This window comes from Gobio gobio (genome assembly GCF_949357685.1).
Source record: "Gobio gobio genome assembly, chromosome: 11".
Classification (NCBI taxonomy): Eukaryota; Metazoa; Chordata; class Actinopteri; order Cypriniformes; family Gobionidae; genus Gobio; species Gobio gobio.
This window is the reverse complement of record NC_137104.1, coordinates 11,013,437-11,032,278: the sequence shown is the minus strand read 5'-3', so window position 1 is coordinate 11,032,278 and position 18,842 is coordinate 11,013,437. Positions and strand designations below refer to the sequence as shown.

Genomic DNA, 18,842 nt, shown 5'->3' with positions numbered 1-18,842 from the left:
TTAGCACCATCCCTTTAACCCTCTGGTGCTCTTCTGTCATTTCTGACCGGAAAATTTTCTGTTTTGAAATGTTAAAAATCACAGCTTCATCGGAATGATATGAAACTTGGTGACTTTTCTTGCATTAGGTATGTAAACACACAAAAAAATTGGGGTCATGATTTGAGCAAGCTAAGTGGTCATAAAAAATTACTCCCACTTGTGCTTTGGTCAAAAATGACCCCGAAATGAATGGGAAATCTGCAAAAACAAAAAAATTCACAGAATTTGTTTCTACAATTTCTACAAATCGGCCACAATGCTGAAAAAAGAACACAGCAGTAAAGGGGTGACACACTAAAACATCAAGAGTGTGATATTGACACATCCACTCACACGCACACGCACACTTATACACACACACACACACACCAATGAAAAACTGAGCCTATTAACCACATTTTGATTTTTTTTAAATCACAGCTTCATCGGAAAAATATGAAACTTGGTGACTTTTCTAGCATTAGGTATTTTAACACAAAAAAAATTGAGGGCATGATTCGAGCATGCTAAGTGGTCGTAAAAAATTACTCCCACTTGTGCTCTTTGGTCAAAAATGACACCATAGGAAATGAATGGGAAATCTGCAAAAACACAAATTCACTGAAAAAAAATCTATATTTCTAACAAAAAAATATATATAAACGTTATAATAAATAGTCTTTGAGATTTTTTTAAATATATATTATAATCCATTAAAAAAAACATCATTAAATGTGTTCAAAACAGAGCTAGGGAATTCTCAAGCCTCTCCATAGAGACCTCTAGTGATTTCTTAAATAATTCCAAAAGAGGGCGCTAATCTGCCTTCAAAAAAAATTATTTTGAAGGCCTAGTCTCTATTTTAACCTGAAATACTGCACACACACACACACAAAAAAAAAAAATCCAAATAGGGTTAGTTCATCCAAAAATGAAAATCCTGTCATTAATTACTCGTTAATGTAATCATGTCGTACAAATGAAGATCTTTTTTTTCCGAGAGCTTTCAGTCCCTACATTGGGAGCAAAGCAATTTACACATTCAAGGTCCAAAACAGGAAATACATCATTAAAGTAAACTATGTGACTCCAGTGGTTTAACCTCAATTTTGTGCTTTGTTTGCGCAAAAAAACTTTTAACTCTATATTTACAAAATAATATTATTCAAAGCACGTTCACAAAACAACTTCAGGTCTTGAGTCATAAACACTCCCACATTTTGGTTATTCTATATTCTATATAGTCTATATTTTCGTAACTAAAGTGGTGAATTATGTTTTTGGCGCAAACAAAGCATTTGCGACACTTTCCTATTGTTCTGGACCTTGAATTTGCTCCCAATGGATCTAATGGATTTCAGCTGGTTTTGGTTGCAAAGTTGGGGACACAATGAAATGGAAAGAGGTTGTTTTTTAGTAGATTAGAACAGTGGGTTGATATTTAAGACCACTCTCTGGATCTAGAGAGTGTAATACCTTTGGATAGCATCTGAGATCTATGCAGTCAAACCCACATCTGGCCACAGCACCAGTTAGCACTAAGTGACCGTGCCACAGAGATAGATCTGCTGATTGCACCTCTTTAAAGCTAAAGCACTTCTTCTCACCCCGATGTATCAGTCTCATATTCCCAGCTTGATGATCTGATCATCATTACAGCCAAAGTGCAGGAAATCAAGGGAGGCAGGAACAAAAAGGGACATTGATTTGGTTGAGAATGAAGTAGAGAATGACTCACTCACTGTGGTGACGTCATTCTAAGATAGGGCAGATAGTAATACTGTGTGTAACAGGTGCAGAAATTATACTCTTAAATATTGTATTGTTTATTATAATTAACACAAAATTGTTCATTTCCTTATACCTGAAATAGCTGCCTGATTGAAATGTGAGCGCTTTCCCCTTTAATTGTTGTGATGTCATCATGAGCCAACATAATTTCCTGTTCTGTCTCCTCCCTTTTGCATTGAAGAGGTGGGTTATTTCTGACTCCTGATAATCTTAATTAATCATTATTGTAATTATTGCTTCAATATCCATATCTTCACTCCAACTTATGTGCATACTGTTATTTTACTTAAAGCTACACTATGTAACTTTTCCGTCCACTAGAGGTCGCCTGTTCCAAACAAAGGCGTAGTTTGATGACGCCACGTTTGAGCGCAGAATCTTGGGACATGTGGTCTTCACCTCACAGTCGGTGGAAAAGAGTCAGGATAGGACTCGGGCAGAAATCATGTTCATGGATGCGATTATTAACATTACTGTAGTATGAAGCAGACCAGGGCAGAGTGTTTTGGAGCTGAGCAAGGCCGCAGGAGCGATTGAAGAGCGGGACTGTTATTATGGCATAATCGCCGGAGGGACTTTTATTATGACACGGTCGCCGGCGCCACTTCCTCTTTTCCAGTCATGAGTACGAGGTAACGCAACTCTGTTTATCGTATTAGATATATCTGAGTGCGTTGAAAAGAAAGTTATGACGTTCGCTCGGCGGCTGCTATGACACTTGTTCACACTGCAGTGAGAGTACAGCGTTTCTTCTAAATAAAACCTGAAACCGAGGGTAACGCAGATATGATGTCATCGTCAGGCGACTCCCTCAAACGCATAGCTCACACGTCCCGGTTCCTTGGTTAAAATAGCAATTTCTCACGATTTACAAATAGTTGGAAACATTTGGGATATTCTAAGTACTCAACTGAACAAAATATATAACACTGGCCTAGTGGTTTTTAGATATTTTACTGCAAAAATCTTACATAGTTCACCTTTAACTGTGTGATTGTTTTCGTCATTTTACCCTTTTTGTATTTTGTATTATATGTAAGTACAATTCACTCATAGAGGCTGCATATATGTTCTTTTTAGGGCTGTCAAAAGATTAATCGCGATTAATCGCATCCAAAATAAAAGTTTGTGTTTACATAATATATGTGTGTGTACTCTGTTAATTATTATTTATATATAAATACACACACATTCATGTGTATATTTAAGAAATATTTGCATGTATATACTGTATATACATTTATATAATCTATAATATATATAAATATAAATGTTTTATTTATAAAAATAATTTTTTTTTCTTAAATATATACATGCTTGTGTGTGTATTTATATATAAATAACAATTAACACACACATATATTATGTAAACACAAACTTTTATTTTGGATGCGATTAATCACGATTAATCTTTTGACAGCCCTAGTTCTTTTATCAGGTATGTTTTCTCTGTTGTATTTTCTTGTTTAATTTGATATTTTCTTTATTCAATTTATGTTTCATGTTCCTTTTTGGGCTCTTTTCCATTGAAACGGCATTAAAGAGAGAGAACAAGGGCAATTCACTAATAGAGGCTGCCTATATGTTCTTTTATATACCAGAGGTAGGAATAAAAGAATAGCGAAACTGCCGCCTGCTGTCCTGTGTCTAACTACACAACGCACAAACCATAACGCAGACAACAGACCAGGGCAGCGTTCTAGTTAGTTTTTTATGCCCTTCCCTCGCTAACTTCCCTCAGTCTCGTTCACTCGGATGTACGTCATTGCTTACATTGCACGAGTGCCCACTACTGGCAATGGGATGAATTGGAACGTCCTAAACCCTTGATCACATCAATCCACAATGGTGTTGATTCATTATATACTTTTTTCCTATTACTTTTTGTGTAATGCAGCATTCTATTAGCCTGACATCGTCATACTCAATTCTAGTAAGAATAAGTCTGATACTGCTCCATTGGGCTGTGATTATGGGGTGTGTTTCAACCGAACCAGGAAAGACCTCAATTGGATAGACCTACAATCAATCAGAGCAACGGAGCGACACATAGTTGCCAATAGAACTCAACTGCACGCACGCTGGAAGAAGTAGAAGAAAATGAGTGTAAACAATATTTGCTGGTGTTGTAAAAAAGAATTTAAGGATACACAGAGTACTTACCAACACGATCATCATTTTTGAGAGAAATAGTAAAGGTGCATATACGAACAAGTTCTCCGTTTAGGATTAGAACAAATTCAAACCAAGCGCTCATTGGTGACGTGAATGCTTACGTTACTGTTGATCATCTGTCCATCATCGTATAAAGACCGCACTGACAATTGAATTGGTCTGAACAGCTCTGGTTTGAGCATAGTTACTCCACAACTGATCAAGTCCAGACCGAACTTCCCAAACTCAAATGTTGTGGGCGGGGCTAAATTTGTCTGGCATCCAGGCTAGCATTCTATAGGTATATAGATGTGTTTGGGTTGTTTTAAATAAATGTCATAGAGTTGTTTGTGGTGGTAAATTAAACGTGATCTGCAGTGACGTCACAATCATGTTAGACTTGCTCCCTCTGTCAAAATTGAGGGGTCGAGGGTCTGTCCATATACACTTCATGAAGTGGAACGCACTTGAAAATGGCATTCCCCAAGGGGAAGTGCTTAGGGTTCGTGAGTGAGTGTTTAAAAGCGGAGTGGAACGCAGCCCAGTTACATGTGCCTGCTGGGAGACATTTGACGTTCACTTGTTGGCAATGTTTACTTGAGTGTCAGGGAAAATGAATGACCAACCATTTAAAGAACCTTCAAAGAACTTCCCAAACCGAAAAATAAAGATGATGGTTTCATTTTCATCTCGACTGACTCATGAAATGAAATCAGCCAATAATTGGCCATTTTAGATTACTACATCAGCCATGTCTGCTTAGCACAATTTTCACTAAGGTTTCCCAAGGAATTTCCCATGGGTTTTTAAAATAGTGGTTTTCAATTTGGGTAAAATGTCTGTGGACTTGAATGGACTTTCAATTAAATTTGCTACGCAACTTATACAGTACCTCAAATGTGAACTTTGACAAATAACATGTAAAATGTTTTTTTAAAAAGCTACCATAAGCTACCATAACTACCAGAAGAATGTTAATTAACATGCTTGGCAAATCAGACAACTATGGTCAACTATTAAAAAAAAATAAAGTACTTCAAGCTATTTTGTCCTTACAATGTTGAAAAGGGAATTACTGTAAAAATGCTTAAATCTCAAAGGAATTCCCTTCGGAATCCAAGGTGAATAATTAGCCTTCTGGTTGGCCAACAAACCGACATCACGACTGAACTCCTCTACAGCAGGAGTCTTGTAATAATCAAGTTTTAATGCAGCACTCTTCCTAATGAAATTCTTTCCTAATCCTGTTCATATGAGCTCAATACATTATGCATCGCTACAGTGAGCATAACTATCTGTGCAAAAAGCAGTTTAGATCATTAGCACTGTGGTCTTCCCACGCACAATAATTGATCTCTGTGACAGAGGTTTCACAGAAGGGCACAGCGAATATGCATAAAAGACTCTTGGTTACAGCAGGAAGGAAGATGAGACCTGTACAGTGTTGTTGAAGATCACTCTAGCCCATGTTGCTAGTCTGCAACCACATTAGCATAATTGTTACAGGGCCTTCAAGATCCAGTAAGATTATTACAAGCTAAATGCTAATCACTTAGCACAGGACCTTAGGCATTTTACAGCATCATGATGACGATATTGCCTCGATAGTGCATCTGAACTTTTTACACAGACCACATCAGACTTCTGCTGGGAGCTCTGCGTACAAACACATACAGTGCGTCTGCTGCCAGTAGCTTAAGCTACACAGCATTCTGTGTACATTTAATTACTGAAAGTGGTTGCTGTGAAAATGCTTTACAGGACAAACAGTTTATCAAAGCATAATTTACTGAATTGGGCTGGCTCCAGGGGGCATGTTCATGCGTGTACACAGGATTCACTCCAGCTTGATCTTAATAAACCGCCACTAATCTGTACATGCCAACGCTGGAGCTAAATAAGCGTTTGGGGAACTGCTGACACTAACCAAAGTATTATAGCAGGAAGATGCTAGTCAAAGTCACTCAGAGAAGATAAAGCGGCCAGACGTGCACAGTAGAATCAGGAGAACAATTAATTTAGGAAAAGTAATCATATTAATTATAGGTCATCTTTTTTGCAATCTACTGTGAGCGTCTATATAGCAAAAGGGACCTGTGAACCCCTGGAGAGGGGCAGGTAATAACTGTAAAGCGAAAGAGTATGATTTAATGGTGTTCTGTTCCTTCGCTAACTGGGAACTATGAAGCTAAATAAAACCGCTCAATACAAACATTAAATAGGTCTAGCAAGGCAGAGTCAACAGATGTGAGCAAATCAGATGAATATAACATCCTGACAATAGGGGCCAGATTTACTAACAGCTTGCGTCCTCTTTTGGCGTTAAAAAACTACTGTCACACCATGTCCTAACTAGAGCCCGACCGATATATTGGCGGGCCGATATTAGGCATTTTCCAAAGTATCGGCATGTTAAAAGTGTGTAATGTGACTTTGAATATAATTTAGTGCTCCCAGCTTTGTAACGTAGTCGTACTAAAAGCAACAATATTCACCTCAGATCTTGACAAAGAACGTTCAAACTGAACAAACAAGTATTTTCTATGACAAAGATTGTTATAGTAACTCAGTGTGTATTTTAGTAATGTTTAAATGGTGTAATATTTGTGAATTTGATTATGTACTTATCCATTTCCTTGCGAGTGCCATAAAGATTAATCTCTGGTGTTGTGCACTTGCCGCGAGAGCCCGCCCACACACTGATCTGATTGGCTGTGGTTTTTGATTGATTTGTCGCATCTCGTAGTTGCGTCTGGTGTGGACAGACAAGTTGCTTGTCACTGGAATCTTATCGTGACGCGTGTAGTTAGGACACAGTGTCAGGATTTACTAAAGACACGCAGTGAAACATTTGCGCTGTAAAGGCGTGGACTGGGTTATTTTTGCGGCTGACCTTATTGCATATGCATTTGTAGGAGTTTCCCTTTCAGATGTAAAATTTATGGATGGAGAGTATTTAAATTAATCATGTAAGGTGATTAAAAATAAAAAAACAGACGCTAATTTGCACTGCTCTTGGTAGATTGTATTGGTCATTATGGAAATCATCCGGCTGTGTCTGTGCTCTTTAATTTGTGCGTTGTCAGTAGATCACACATAGAACTGCGTTTTTTTGGGAATTGCGGTTTCACGCCAATTTGCCCTGTCTAGTAAATCTGGCCCTCAAGAAATCAATGAAAGCCTGTTTCCACCTCAGAGTAAAAATAATAATAAAAAATTAAGAATCCAAATGAGTTTATTCAGGCCTCCCCTCAGTGACTTCACATCTCACAATGTGACTTTAAATCTCACAATGCAACTTTTTCAACTATTTCTTTAAGAGTATATGAACAGCAACTAACACATTATGCTGATATCAGAGGTTTAAAATTAGTTGTTTCGCATTTTTTATTCATGCCATAGTTACACCATGGTGACAGACATGCATAATGAATTACTGTCATTTCTGTCATAATGACATTTCAGGCAATTTATAGGCATCCCCCAAGCAAACTGCGCATCTTTATGAGATAAATGCCTTTTTTGCTCTCGTATTACAAATCAAAATGTGTGTTACCTTCTCTATATCCTCTAGCTATTCATTTCCTGCATCAGTTGTAGTAAGTGAAACAAATATAACTCGAGCAAATACAATTAGATAAAGGAAAACTACTAATCCAGTTTGTCAAATCATCCAGTGATCTGAAAAGAAAACTATTTAAACAGCAAGCGATTTTCAGTTTGTCTTAATTAGAGATTCGTTCATTCTTAAATCTGATTACCTCTGATTTGTTTTGAACAACAGCTGTCTCGTTCGGAAATAAATTAGTCTTCCGTTTTTTTGCCTGTTCATACTTCTCTTTTAATGCACTTTTAGTACATTTCACAGTCAGCTGCTCAACTGCTGAAGAGACATTATACTTTTTGCTCTGCACTCATTGCCAGTCAAGTGTTTGAGATAAAACAGACAACAGATCATAAGTAAAAATAAATAAATAAATAAATAAATAAATAAATAAAACGCCAGTAATGAATCACAGGGCATGCCGAATGACAAATACCAATGACAAAGTGACCCTCTATGACACCCGGCTATAGGACTGTCAGGAAGTGAAATTCAGAGCTCGGAGTCAAACACAAAATGAGAGATTGAGTTTGACCATAAAAATACAGCGAGGGGAAAAAGCCATCAAGAACTTGTGTCGCTTCAAAGTCTCAGGGGTTCTCCCGTACAACGGCACAGAGGCTTAGAGACAAAGAATCAATACAATCTGTGAGGTTTTAACTTTCTCTCTTGGCTGGACATAATGGAAAAAAACATTACATAAAAGCAAATATTGCTCCCGGGCAGCGTGCTGAAACCGCAGAGTGCACCGCTACAAGTCCTGGAGTCACCGGGGGACTGAGAAAGATGATGACAGCTCCAAATGGTTTACCAGAGGACAACAACGACAGATACTTGCATTAAAAAGCCCGTCATATCAGTCCATGACTGTGTTTTGACTTATTTACAAATGGCTTATCAAAAGGTCACTGCACTCATAGCTAGGTTATATCTTAAGGGATAGTAAAATTCTGTCCTCATTTCAAACCTGTAGGACTTTTTTCTTCTTCTTTGGAACTCAAAATAAGTGATTTCAGAAAAAAAAAGTGTATTATTTGTGTATTTGGAATGACATTAGGGTTAGTAAAAGATAAAATATCCCCTTAAATCATTATTTTTCCTGATACGTGTCTGATATTTCTATTCTAAACAGCAATTAATTTGATAACAGTGACCATTTCAGTGTCATTTGCAACAAATCCATTCAGCTTTAGAGGGCCTTGCACACAAAATTGCCCACTACAAATATTGACACATGAAGATGGGTAGAAGCCAGAGGCACCCTGTTGATCGCAGCATCTGTGCCTCGAAAAAATGCAGACTTCCAGCTTTACACGACGACATGAACAATAGAAGCCGAGCTAGATTTGGCTTTCCTGAACGATCAAGTTTTTGGGGCCGAGAGCTGATAACAGATAAGGCAGCTGTGCTGGAGGACGACAGACAGGAAAGCCTGCTGAAGCGCAGACAAGAGGCTAAAGCGCATTTGCTCACCAGGGCTTTCCCAGCCAGTGAATGTGAGCTGACAGTGTTTGCAAGAATTAAAACATCACGCTTTATCTCCCTGCCTAAACCTGGTATATCATATTTTCAGTGAGGTGCCTCACGAACGAGTGGGGCTGGCGTATGGTCCAAAGCGGAAATGGGAGGGGTAGTATTCTGAAACAATGCGGCGGCCAGGGACCACTCAACCAGGCAAGACCAAGCTGTTGCCTGGCTCATGATCCATATTCTCTACGTCCCATCACATGCAGGAGATGGTGAGGGGCATCAGTCTCTCTTACAGGATTGTGCTGTTCATGCATAGCCAGCGATATCCCTCCTGATTTTCAGAGGCAACAGATACATTAGAGTAATGGTTCTCAAGGCCTCCCAATGTACAAGATAACATTCAAAGTCCCCTCTTTGATGACATATTTAATGGTTCTTAAAGGGGCTGGAAGAATGTATGTATTAGAGATCTTCCCCAACTTCCTAAGTTGTCTATGAATGCCTGAAGACTTTTTGTTCGAAGGACTCGTGCTCACATACAAAGGATGAGACGCTTACGCGCGCTCATGAGAGCCTTTCTTCCGTTCTATGACACATGAAATGAAAGCTTATACAATGGGGATAATGCTGAAAGAGCCATTCTGTACTGTAATGCCAATAGCAAGGTTTCCATCCAAACGTGAAGCGAATCTTTTCAAAGTTCGCAAAAAAAAGAAAAAACAAACAAATGCAAATTAGGTGCATTCAGTTGTTCGAGCGGATGACGGCGGTATTGGTAACCTAGGAACCTACAGTAAATTAAACTCCCACAGCTTGACCTAAACGTGAAAACGCTTAAGGCGAGACACGGCAGGTGAAAACATCGTTTTTTCATGCAGCGGTCAATTTTGAGATTTTGGGCCAGTTTGCTCCCTTAACATGTAAGCTTTCATGTCAAAATAAAAAAATGTCAAAATTACACATTAAGGTGGTTATTTCATTATATTTTGTCACCGTGCGCCTTTAGATTTCTACCCGAAATCATCAAACGTCATTCTAGCGCGATCTCTCGTGCCGTCTCCATTCACAGAAACATGTCATGCTTGGTATCATTATAATGCTCTTAGTCTCACAGACAGCGCTGTCTAATCCAAACATGGCAATTTCCTTTGTAGAACTAACCAACCGCGAAAGTTTGCAGCCAAAAACCACATCTGATTGGTCGATGTGAATTTCTCACGCGCTGCCGCTTGCTTGTGTATTCTCCACCTGAGAGAAAGTGCAGACAACGCTGAAATCGGCTCATAAACGCTCACAGAAAAGACCAAGTAGAAAGAGCAAGTAAAAAGAAAGTAAACAACAACAGATTAGACAACGAAACCCCCTAAGAATTAGATTCAAATAGTTATAGATGGACCAATACAACAAACAGGGACAGTTCATCTGCAGTTTTTGTGGCTGGTGTTTGTTAAGGTAGTTCTCTTAAGGTAGTTCTCTAATAGCTATTGCTATTAATATTTTATTCATTTATCAATTTCCACGTGTTTTAAATATTATACACTACTGATATTAATTAACTGAATATATATTTTGTTTGTAGGTTGGGGGTTTTATAGAAATGTATGCAGTTATACAGTATAAAACTTTAAAGGCCGTTTTCTCAAAATGAGTTTTTTTTTTACACTCAGAGTCAGATATATCCACTTCAGTAGCACCTACAAGCACCAACTTTTGCAGTCTTATACTGAACTATATTTTGAAGGCTTTTACAGAGGGATTTGTTGATATATCATTCCTATCCTGAGTTATAGGTCCTTTAACTCCAAAAAACATGGCGAAATTTTTTTTTTTAAGGCTACTGTCAGTATTCTCTAATTTACTAAAGCACAAAATAAGATATCCAGAATCCCCTCTGTAAAAGCCCTCTCATTTAACATGTCAAAAACTAGAACCAAGAATTTTTAACATGGTCCTTTCCAATTTCCAGATTTTGTTTTTGGAAAAGTATGCAAATGAGCGTATATCCAAGTATATAAGGCCTCATTTGCATATTAAAACATTAATTTACACAAAACGTATAATACATTTTTTTCTTATGTTTATGCCAGTAATAAACTGGAGAAGTTTCACAGTGATATCTTGTAATTTAAAAAAAAATCCCTATTCACCTGTAGTGTCTCGCCTTAACGTGGCTTGAGAAAGTGGTATTAAAATACTAAGCTCGGTAAACACCAATCTAATAAAGCATACTATGTACAGAAAAGCAGATTAATACAGAATATGAACACACCACGTTTAATTACACGTTAAGCGTTTTCTCCCATAGAAAACCAAGAAAATGCTAATAATGAGGCTTATGCCATGTGTCCACCAAAGCGTTTTTTCACGCAACTGGCTGGCGTATTCAATTGTTTTCAATGGGAGCGTCGCGTTTTTAGAACGCCATGAGCGTAACGAGGCGCTGAACGAGTATTTTTTACTGGTCGCCGAGAGTTGAAGAATGTTCAACTTTGAGTAAAACGCAGCGCTCATCACTGTCACTTTTCACCCAGCCGTCCAATCACAGTGGAGGAGGGGCGGGACAAATACAACACCGACCAACCGCCACATTCTGCTTGTACTGTACAACATCAACAGATGACAACAAGCAGTATAATAACGGAACAAAATAATTTAAAACAAGAGCCAGAGCAAAAACTTTACATTTTATCAGCATTTTTTATATAGAATCAACATAGAAACAAACTATCTGTGAAATGAGATACTAGTAACACTTCCGCGGATTCCGTATCATAACAAGCAAAGAGTCTCAACTGAAAAAAACACTGCGCTGCCAAAACGCTCTCAAGCGGCCACAGCGAGATGTTTTCAGCCGGCTAAAAACCCTTTGGTGGACACGCGGCCTTAATGGACCAACAGTTATTAAAAAAAAAGACAAAATATGTTATTATTAATTAAACACAGGCAGGTTTAGAGATTTGCAAAAAACAAATATGTACTCACACTTAGATTGTCATAAACACAGAGGGAGAACTATTCCAACAAGCTCTCTCACCCCGGAACACAAGTTTGCGTTCTTTTGTCATAATCTGGGCTCATCTGCTTTTCTGCACATAGTATGCTTTATTAGTATTGTGTTTACTGAGTGTGGTCTTTTAATATCATTATTAAGCCACATTAAGCGTTTTAGAATGTCTCCATTAGGGGAAACTGTCATTAGTCACATGGGTTTCATGTTCGCTACGTCACAGTTTATTCCGCAAATGCGTTTCCATCTCCCATTATTCCCGTTAAACCTTTTTGGCAAAAGTCAAAAACCACCTCAAGTGAGCATAAAAATTTTTTTTTGGCGAAATGTGGTGTTTCCATCACACCTTTCTGATGCGATACTTCAAAATGCGCATAATGGTTCGGTGCCTTGCTCAAGGGTCTCACCTCAGTTGGAGTATTGAGGGTGGAGGAGGGCGCTGGTTATTCACTCCCCCCACCGACAATTCCTGCCGGACCAGAGATTCGAACCTGCAACCTTCCAGTTACAACTAGACAACTGGGTCGGAGCATCTCCAAAACTGCAGCTCTCTCTGCAGCAGGTGTTCCCGGTCTGCAGTGGTCAGTATCGATCAAAAGTTGTCCAAGGAAGGAACAGTGGTGAACCGGTGACAGGGGCACATGGGGAGCGAAGTCTGGCCCATGTGGTACGATCAAACAGACAAGCTACTGTTGCTCAAATTGCTCAAGAAGTTAATGCTGGTTCTGATCGAAAGGTGTCAGAATACACAGTGCATCGCAGTTTGTTGCATATGGGGCTGCATAGTCGTAGACCAGTCAGGGTGCCCATGCTGACCCATGTCCACTGCCGGAAGCGCCAACAGTGGCATGTGAGCATCAGAACTGGACCACAGAGCAATGGACGAAGGTGGCCTGGTCTAATGAATCACCTTTTCTAATACATCACATGGATGGCCGGGTGCGTGTGCTTACCTGGGGAACACGTGGCACCAGGATGCATGGGAAGAAGGCAAGCCGGTGGAGGCAGTGTGATGCTTTGGGCAATGTTCTGCTGTGAAACCTTGGGTCCTGACATCTATGTGGATGTTACTTTAACACGCACCAGGCACTACCTAAGCATTGTTGCAGACCATGTACACCCTTTCATGGAAATGTTATTCCCTGGTGGCTGTGGCCTCTTTCCGCAGGATAATGCGCCTTAACACAAAGCAAAAATGGTTCAGGAATGGTTTGAGGAGCACAACAACGTGTTTGAGGTGTTGACTTGGCCTCCAAATTTCCCAGAACTCAATTAAATCGAGCATCTGTGGGATGTGCTCAACAAACAAGACCAATCCATGGAGGCCCCGTCTCGCAATTTACAGGACTTAGATTATCTGCTGCTAACATATTGGTGCCAGATACCAAAGCACACCTGCAGGGGTCTAGTGGACTCCATGCTTCGATGAGTCAGGGCTGTTTTGGCAGCAAAAAGGTGACCAACATAATATTATGAAGGTTTGTCAAAATGTAATACCTGATCAGTTTGAGATACTTTTAAATGTAATGAACATTAGATTTTAATTATTGTTTTAAAATTTGAGTTAGGGTTAGATGATGGCAAAAGTAATCCAAATGCAAACAATTTATGAGCTTGCATAATTGTCTAATATCGATCAATACTTAATTATTAATTATAATATAATATAATATATAATAATTTATAATTAAAAACTAAAACTTCAGCCAATTACCAATATTGCTCCGATATTGTGCATCCCTACTATTAAAAGTAGACTAAAAAAAATACTATCTGCAGCTAATCTTGAATATACTAAAAAGAGTAAGCTTTATGTACATTTGACAGAAATTTGGTTATGCTCAATGGCAAATAAATAAATAATATGCAGGATTTCAATAATGAAACCTAAAGTAAGCAGGAATTAATTCATTGTAAGGAACAACCACTCTGCAGGACTGGGCAGCTGTGGAATTAAACCAGCAATTTGTGAAACTACAAATTTTCATAATTGATTAGTCAGTCAGCTGGCTGAACGAGCACTGTGTCTGTGTTTAGGAAGCCCTGTATAATAAGCCTACATTGTGTCGACCAGCACCCAATCAGACACGTTTCAGACACTACTGTAAGTGTGGTCCTTCAATAATGCGATTCAACATACACCTATAGCCTTGTATTGAACAAAACCATTGAAGTACAATTCAAAGCGGCACAAAACCACTTAAGCGCATCCCGGATACAGAATGCTACGCTTCAATGTAATCTCAGCGCATGGAGTCATAGGATTTCCCATGCTCAGCATTCAAAAATTCATAACTGTTAGATCAGAAATATTGTTGGTGCACAACATCCAGTTCATAGCATCCAACAGTGTTTTGAGTCTTTTTTTCTACTGCATTCATTTGCTTTATTCCTACAGACACAGTGTCACATCACAAAGAATCAGCAATTACACTGAATATACAGTCCTTTAATGTCTCATAACATCTCAAATACAAACCTATGGATTTTGCGTAACATTTTTTTCAGAGAGGGTTTTATCAAGCTAAATGTTAGCATGCTACAGCACGTCACACGATAAGCATGTCAACACACTCACTGAGAAGTTACATCACTGAGTTTTGATTTGACATTTGTATTTCCCTTTAAAATGCACCACTGCTAAAATTATTAAAAAGTTGACCTCACTAATTGGCCTTGTTGATGATCCCGGCCGATCCCAAAATGAAACTGTCAGGAGTGAGAAGACATACACAGATCTCTACATTTAAAAAAAAAAATTCTTAGTGAGAGCTCAGAAGTGCATTTTCACCAAAGTGATAATACAATGTCAATTGTACATATATTATATATTGTTTTTTAGGTTTATAATAAAGCTGGGTCATTTCATATAACTTATTTTAAAAACTTTTAAGTCACCTTGCAACTTTGAAGCTCAGTCTCCCTGGTTGGGAAGCACTGCATTAGAGGAAACATTACCGCACATGTACACACTGTTCATTTTCATCTAGCAGTGTGTGAGAGACCAAATTCAATCCCTGTTATCACACGGCTACAGGTTTAGTACAGGTTGAATCCAACTGGATTGCATGCCAGGCATAAATAGACATAAACTGATCAACTTAGCATAAATGCCTCTCTCACACATCACGCTAAAGGTATTATCCCCAGCCGCCTGTAGGCCGGTTTTATTTCTCATTAATTAGCCAAGCGTAACCCTTAAATGGTGTCTGCATCCTGGGAGACATTTGAGAGACTGGAAGGGGGAACAGTGAGAAAGTGAGTGGGCCTAATTTCCGAGTAAAAAGAAGTCCCTGCATATATTCAGGTCATGCAACTTATAAAAACTATGGTGTCAACTCACCACCTTTATCTGAGAGTAACATGGCAACATGCCGTGAGAAGGCCACTGACCTTGAGGTAAATGTCCCCATCTTTTACCACAGGCGTACAGGACACCCCCACAGCGCGAAGGGCCCCCTCACGGCGTTATGAGCCAATTATAGTTAAACTTCCATATCTAGAACTATTTTTCTCTACATAGGAGCCGCATCAAGCTGTGTGAATCCATGTGCTTGTACTGATTTTTAATGCGGCATAGAGCATTAATGTATTCGCAGACACACAATTGATGCAATGTATCACACACTCGAATGATGATTATTAAGATATCAAGACATGGCATAAAAAGTAAGGGTATAAGAATTCAAACATGCTGCGGTGTACCAAAATGACAGAAAACTAAAAGTTGAACAGCAAATATTATCCATCATTATATTTCACTATCCACCTTATTTTTAATGTAACTGTATTATTTAAATTATTATTATTATTATTATTATTATTATTATTATTATTATTATTATTATTTTCAAATTGATTGTGCAAGGCTTCCAGTGTCAGCCACTTTCAGATATTTTAGCTGTACAAAAACAGTCCGCTGTGCTGCTTGACGTTGCAAAATGGTATTTTATATAAACGGTTAAATAAAAATCATATAAATATCACATCAAAATCAATAAAATCATAAACAGTTTTAACGTTGACTGCATTGTGTTATCATTTTAGCAGCTATTGAATTGAAAGCACATTCACACTCACAAGGAAATATCTTAGGCTACTTCTGATTGAAAAAATTAATAATACAAATAAAGGTGGACAAATAGGCTAAGAACGCTCGTACTCAACGTCACAGCTTGTGGGCGGGGCCTCGTGTCAAGGTGTTTGACATATTTGACATAACTCGTTTTAAATGCAAATCATTATTTAATAGCAAGGTAGTTGCTGTCTATTAAAGGGTTAATGCACGTGCCATTCGTGTGTGCTTCATTCCATGACACTCAAAGCATAATGGACGTTGATTCCATCAACTCTAGTAAAAATCTACTTAAAGTGGCGGTATCTTGAAGAAAAATGCAAATGTATATCATCATCATCATATTAGTGCAGAATAGATTGTCGTAGTGGCTGCAGAAGAAACGGCGCTGAGCAGTTGTGAAGGCGCGTTCAACAGATGGGCGACTGCTCTTCCTCACGGCCGCAGACCTGTACGGACAAGTCTAGCTTTGATTAATTAGCATAAAGCCTGGCCGGGAATGTTAATTGAAAGACAGCTGCATTGGCTTATTGACTAAACGATTATCAGTTTGTCTGTTATTGATGGAAACGGAATTCTATTTTAAGTTGCGGCGTAAAGGCAACTACAGCGGGCGCCAAATCACAGTTGTATCACCTTCAAATAACATTACAGTCGCGCGGTGACAGTAGAGACTGTCTTTAGACGTCGATATGGACACAATATGACGAAACATGCAAAGGGAAATCGATTATAGGGGACACAACCCTCACAATCATGTTTTTCTCATAGTTGTTTCCAATTTCCTATGATTGATCAGTGTCACTCAAGGCAAGCTCACCACGAACGTGGTCTGACTGGAAAGCTGTATAAAATATAGGTATAATCTCCTATATTAAGTTAATGGTCGATACATGAATGGGAAAAGCAACAGAGATTGATCCTGAATGCATTTCTGTTCTAATTGATGCTGCTGATAATATAATAATAATAACGCACACACAGTGCACATGATTCTGAAGAGAAAATAGGAGACTTGGTTCAATTTCACAGACGACACTTTCCCATACATATTCCAACTTAAAGATGAAGTAAATGGATTCATAAAGTGGTCAGTCTATGCCAATACGCTGGTCTTTTAAACCATTCGAATGCACAGAATGTGAAGCAACGCATTTTCATATGTTTTAGAAGACGTTACAATTCAAATAAAAAGAAAAGCAGTGACATACCTTGTCTCTGTCAGCAGTAGTTATTCTATATTTCCCGATTTGTTCCGTAGATGCAAATGCAATTTGCCATCCATGACACGACTCAGTTTGAGATTGAGTATCTTTCACCACAATCTACCCTCGCGAAAACGAACCCAAGCTATTTTCAGAGAATGAGAGAATAAAAAAACTGAAAGGGCAGATAGCTAGCAAATAACATTAGAATAAAAGGGGGGATAATAAACCTAATCGAACATAACAGCAAAAAAGAAGAGAAAAGAAAGAAGGGAAACAAGAAAAATGGGCAACATATAAAATCAAATGCGGTAGAAAACGAATTGACTTTAGTTCACAAACTGAGGGCTCCAGTAATTCCACGCTGCGTCTCTGTATTCCAAACGAACTGAGTGCGCTCTGCAACGGAAAACGCCGATCTATCCGTTTATTCCCAATCTGCTGCGGTTTTACTTCCAGGACTTCAACTTGCAGTAGCATCACTTGCACCTGAGCGTCCGAGTGAATATGTATTCGCCTTCTCCCTCTCGGCTTCGGCAGAACGCTCTCTATGCACTGGCATCCGAGCTTTCGGAAAAGAACCGCCGCACTCAGTCAGGCGTCTGGATGCCCGCATTCACTGTAGCAGCGAGGAGGATAGAGGCGCGTTCACGCTCTGCTTTCTCAGGGGAGTAGGACGCGCGCGCTGGATACCTACGTCAGGCGGCGCGTTCTCCAAATACAACGCCGTGGAAGTTCACTCCGAATTCTGATGTGGCGATTCGATTTCGCTGCTCGGAATATGATTTCACGTTTTTATGCAGTTGGGGTTTGGCTTCCTCTCTGCCTGATGCTGCTGCAGCTGTTGTCGTCCAAAGGAGGCTGAAGTGAGTAGACAACTTGACAGCAAAATGAACGCCAAACACACGTTTATGACATTGTGGCACATTTCAAGCCCTTCAGTTTCTTCATAGTCTAAATGTTTCAGGGGTACAATAGTCTCGGAAGATATGCATGGGATATTTGACAAACTGTGGTAGGCTATCAAAGAGACACCAACCATATGATTAAACGTGTTGAAGCATTAAAAATATTGAAGCAGCACTTTGCAAGTTACAAAACTCAGCACTCTGGCATGGAATGATACAGCCTTTTATGTCCGTGGAGTAAGTTAAGTCTGTGCATCCGTCAGCATAAATTGGTCTGTAATAACCAGTATTTCTTAGGCAAAATCACACTCTTTCATTTTGTACTGAATATTTTATGATCTGGGTGACATCAAATTTGAATCCACAGCTAGTGTTTATTTGCTTAATTTAGCTTATTGCGAAATTTTACCAGGCACAGTATGAGTATGAGACATATTAAATGCAGAAAAAAAATGAAGGAAATTGCAATGGAATCAACATGGCTGCTGTAGGACAGAAAGTCCTGCTCTACAGGTAAAAGAGGGAGACCGGGGAGGGTTGTAACACTTTGACTGGTCAGAAAAGAGATGTGGTAACGTAAACAATATCATACACTCCCATCTTCTTT

At 38.9% G+C, this 18,842-nt stretch overlaps 1 protein-coding gene across 1 annotated transcript in view; it reads right to left on the bottom strand.

Annotated features, from left to right (window-relative positions):
- The window catches only part of adgrb2 (adhesion G protein-coupled receptor B2), a 498,704-nt gene extending 480,739 nt beyond the window's left edge, over positions 1-17,965 (bottom strand). Inside the window, 1 exon segment of the mRNA XM_079829044.1 lies at positions 17,334-17,965. The gene's annotated coding sequence lies outside the window, so the exon portion shown is untranslated.
- Positions 17,966-18,842: the final 877 nt, after the last annotated feature.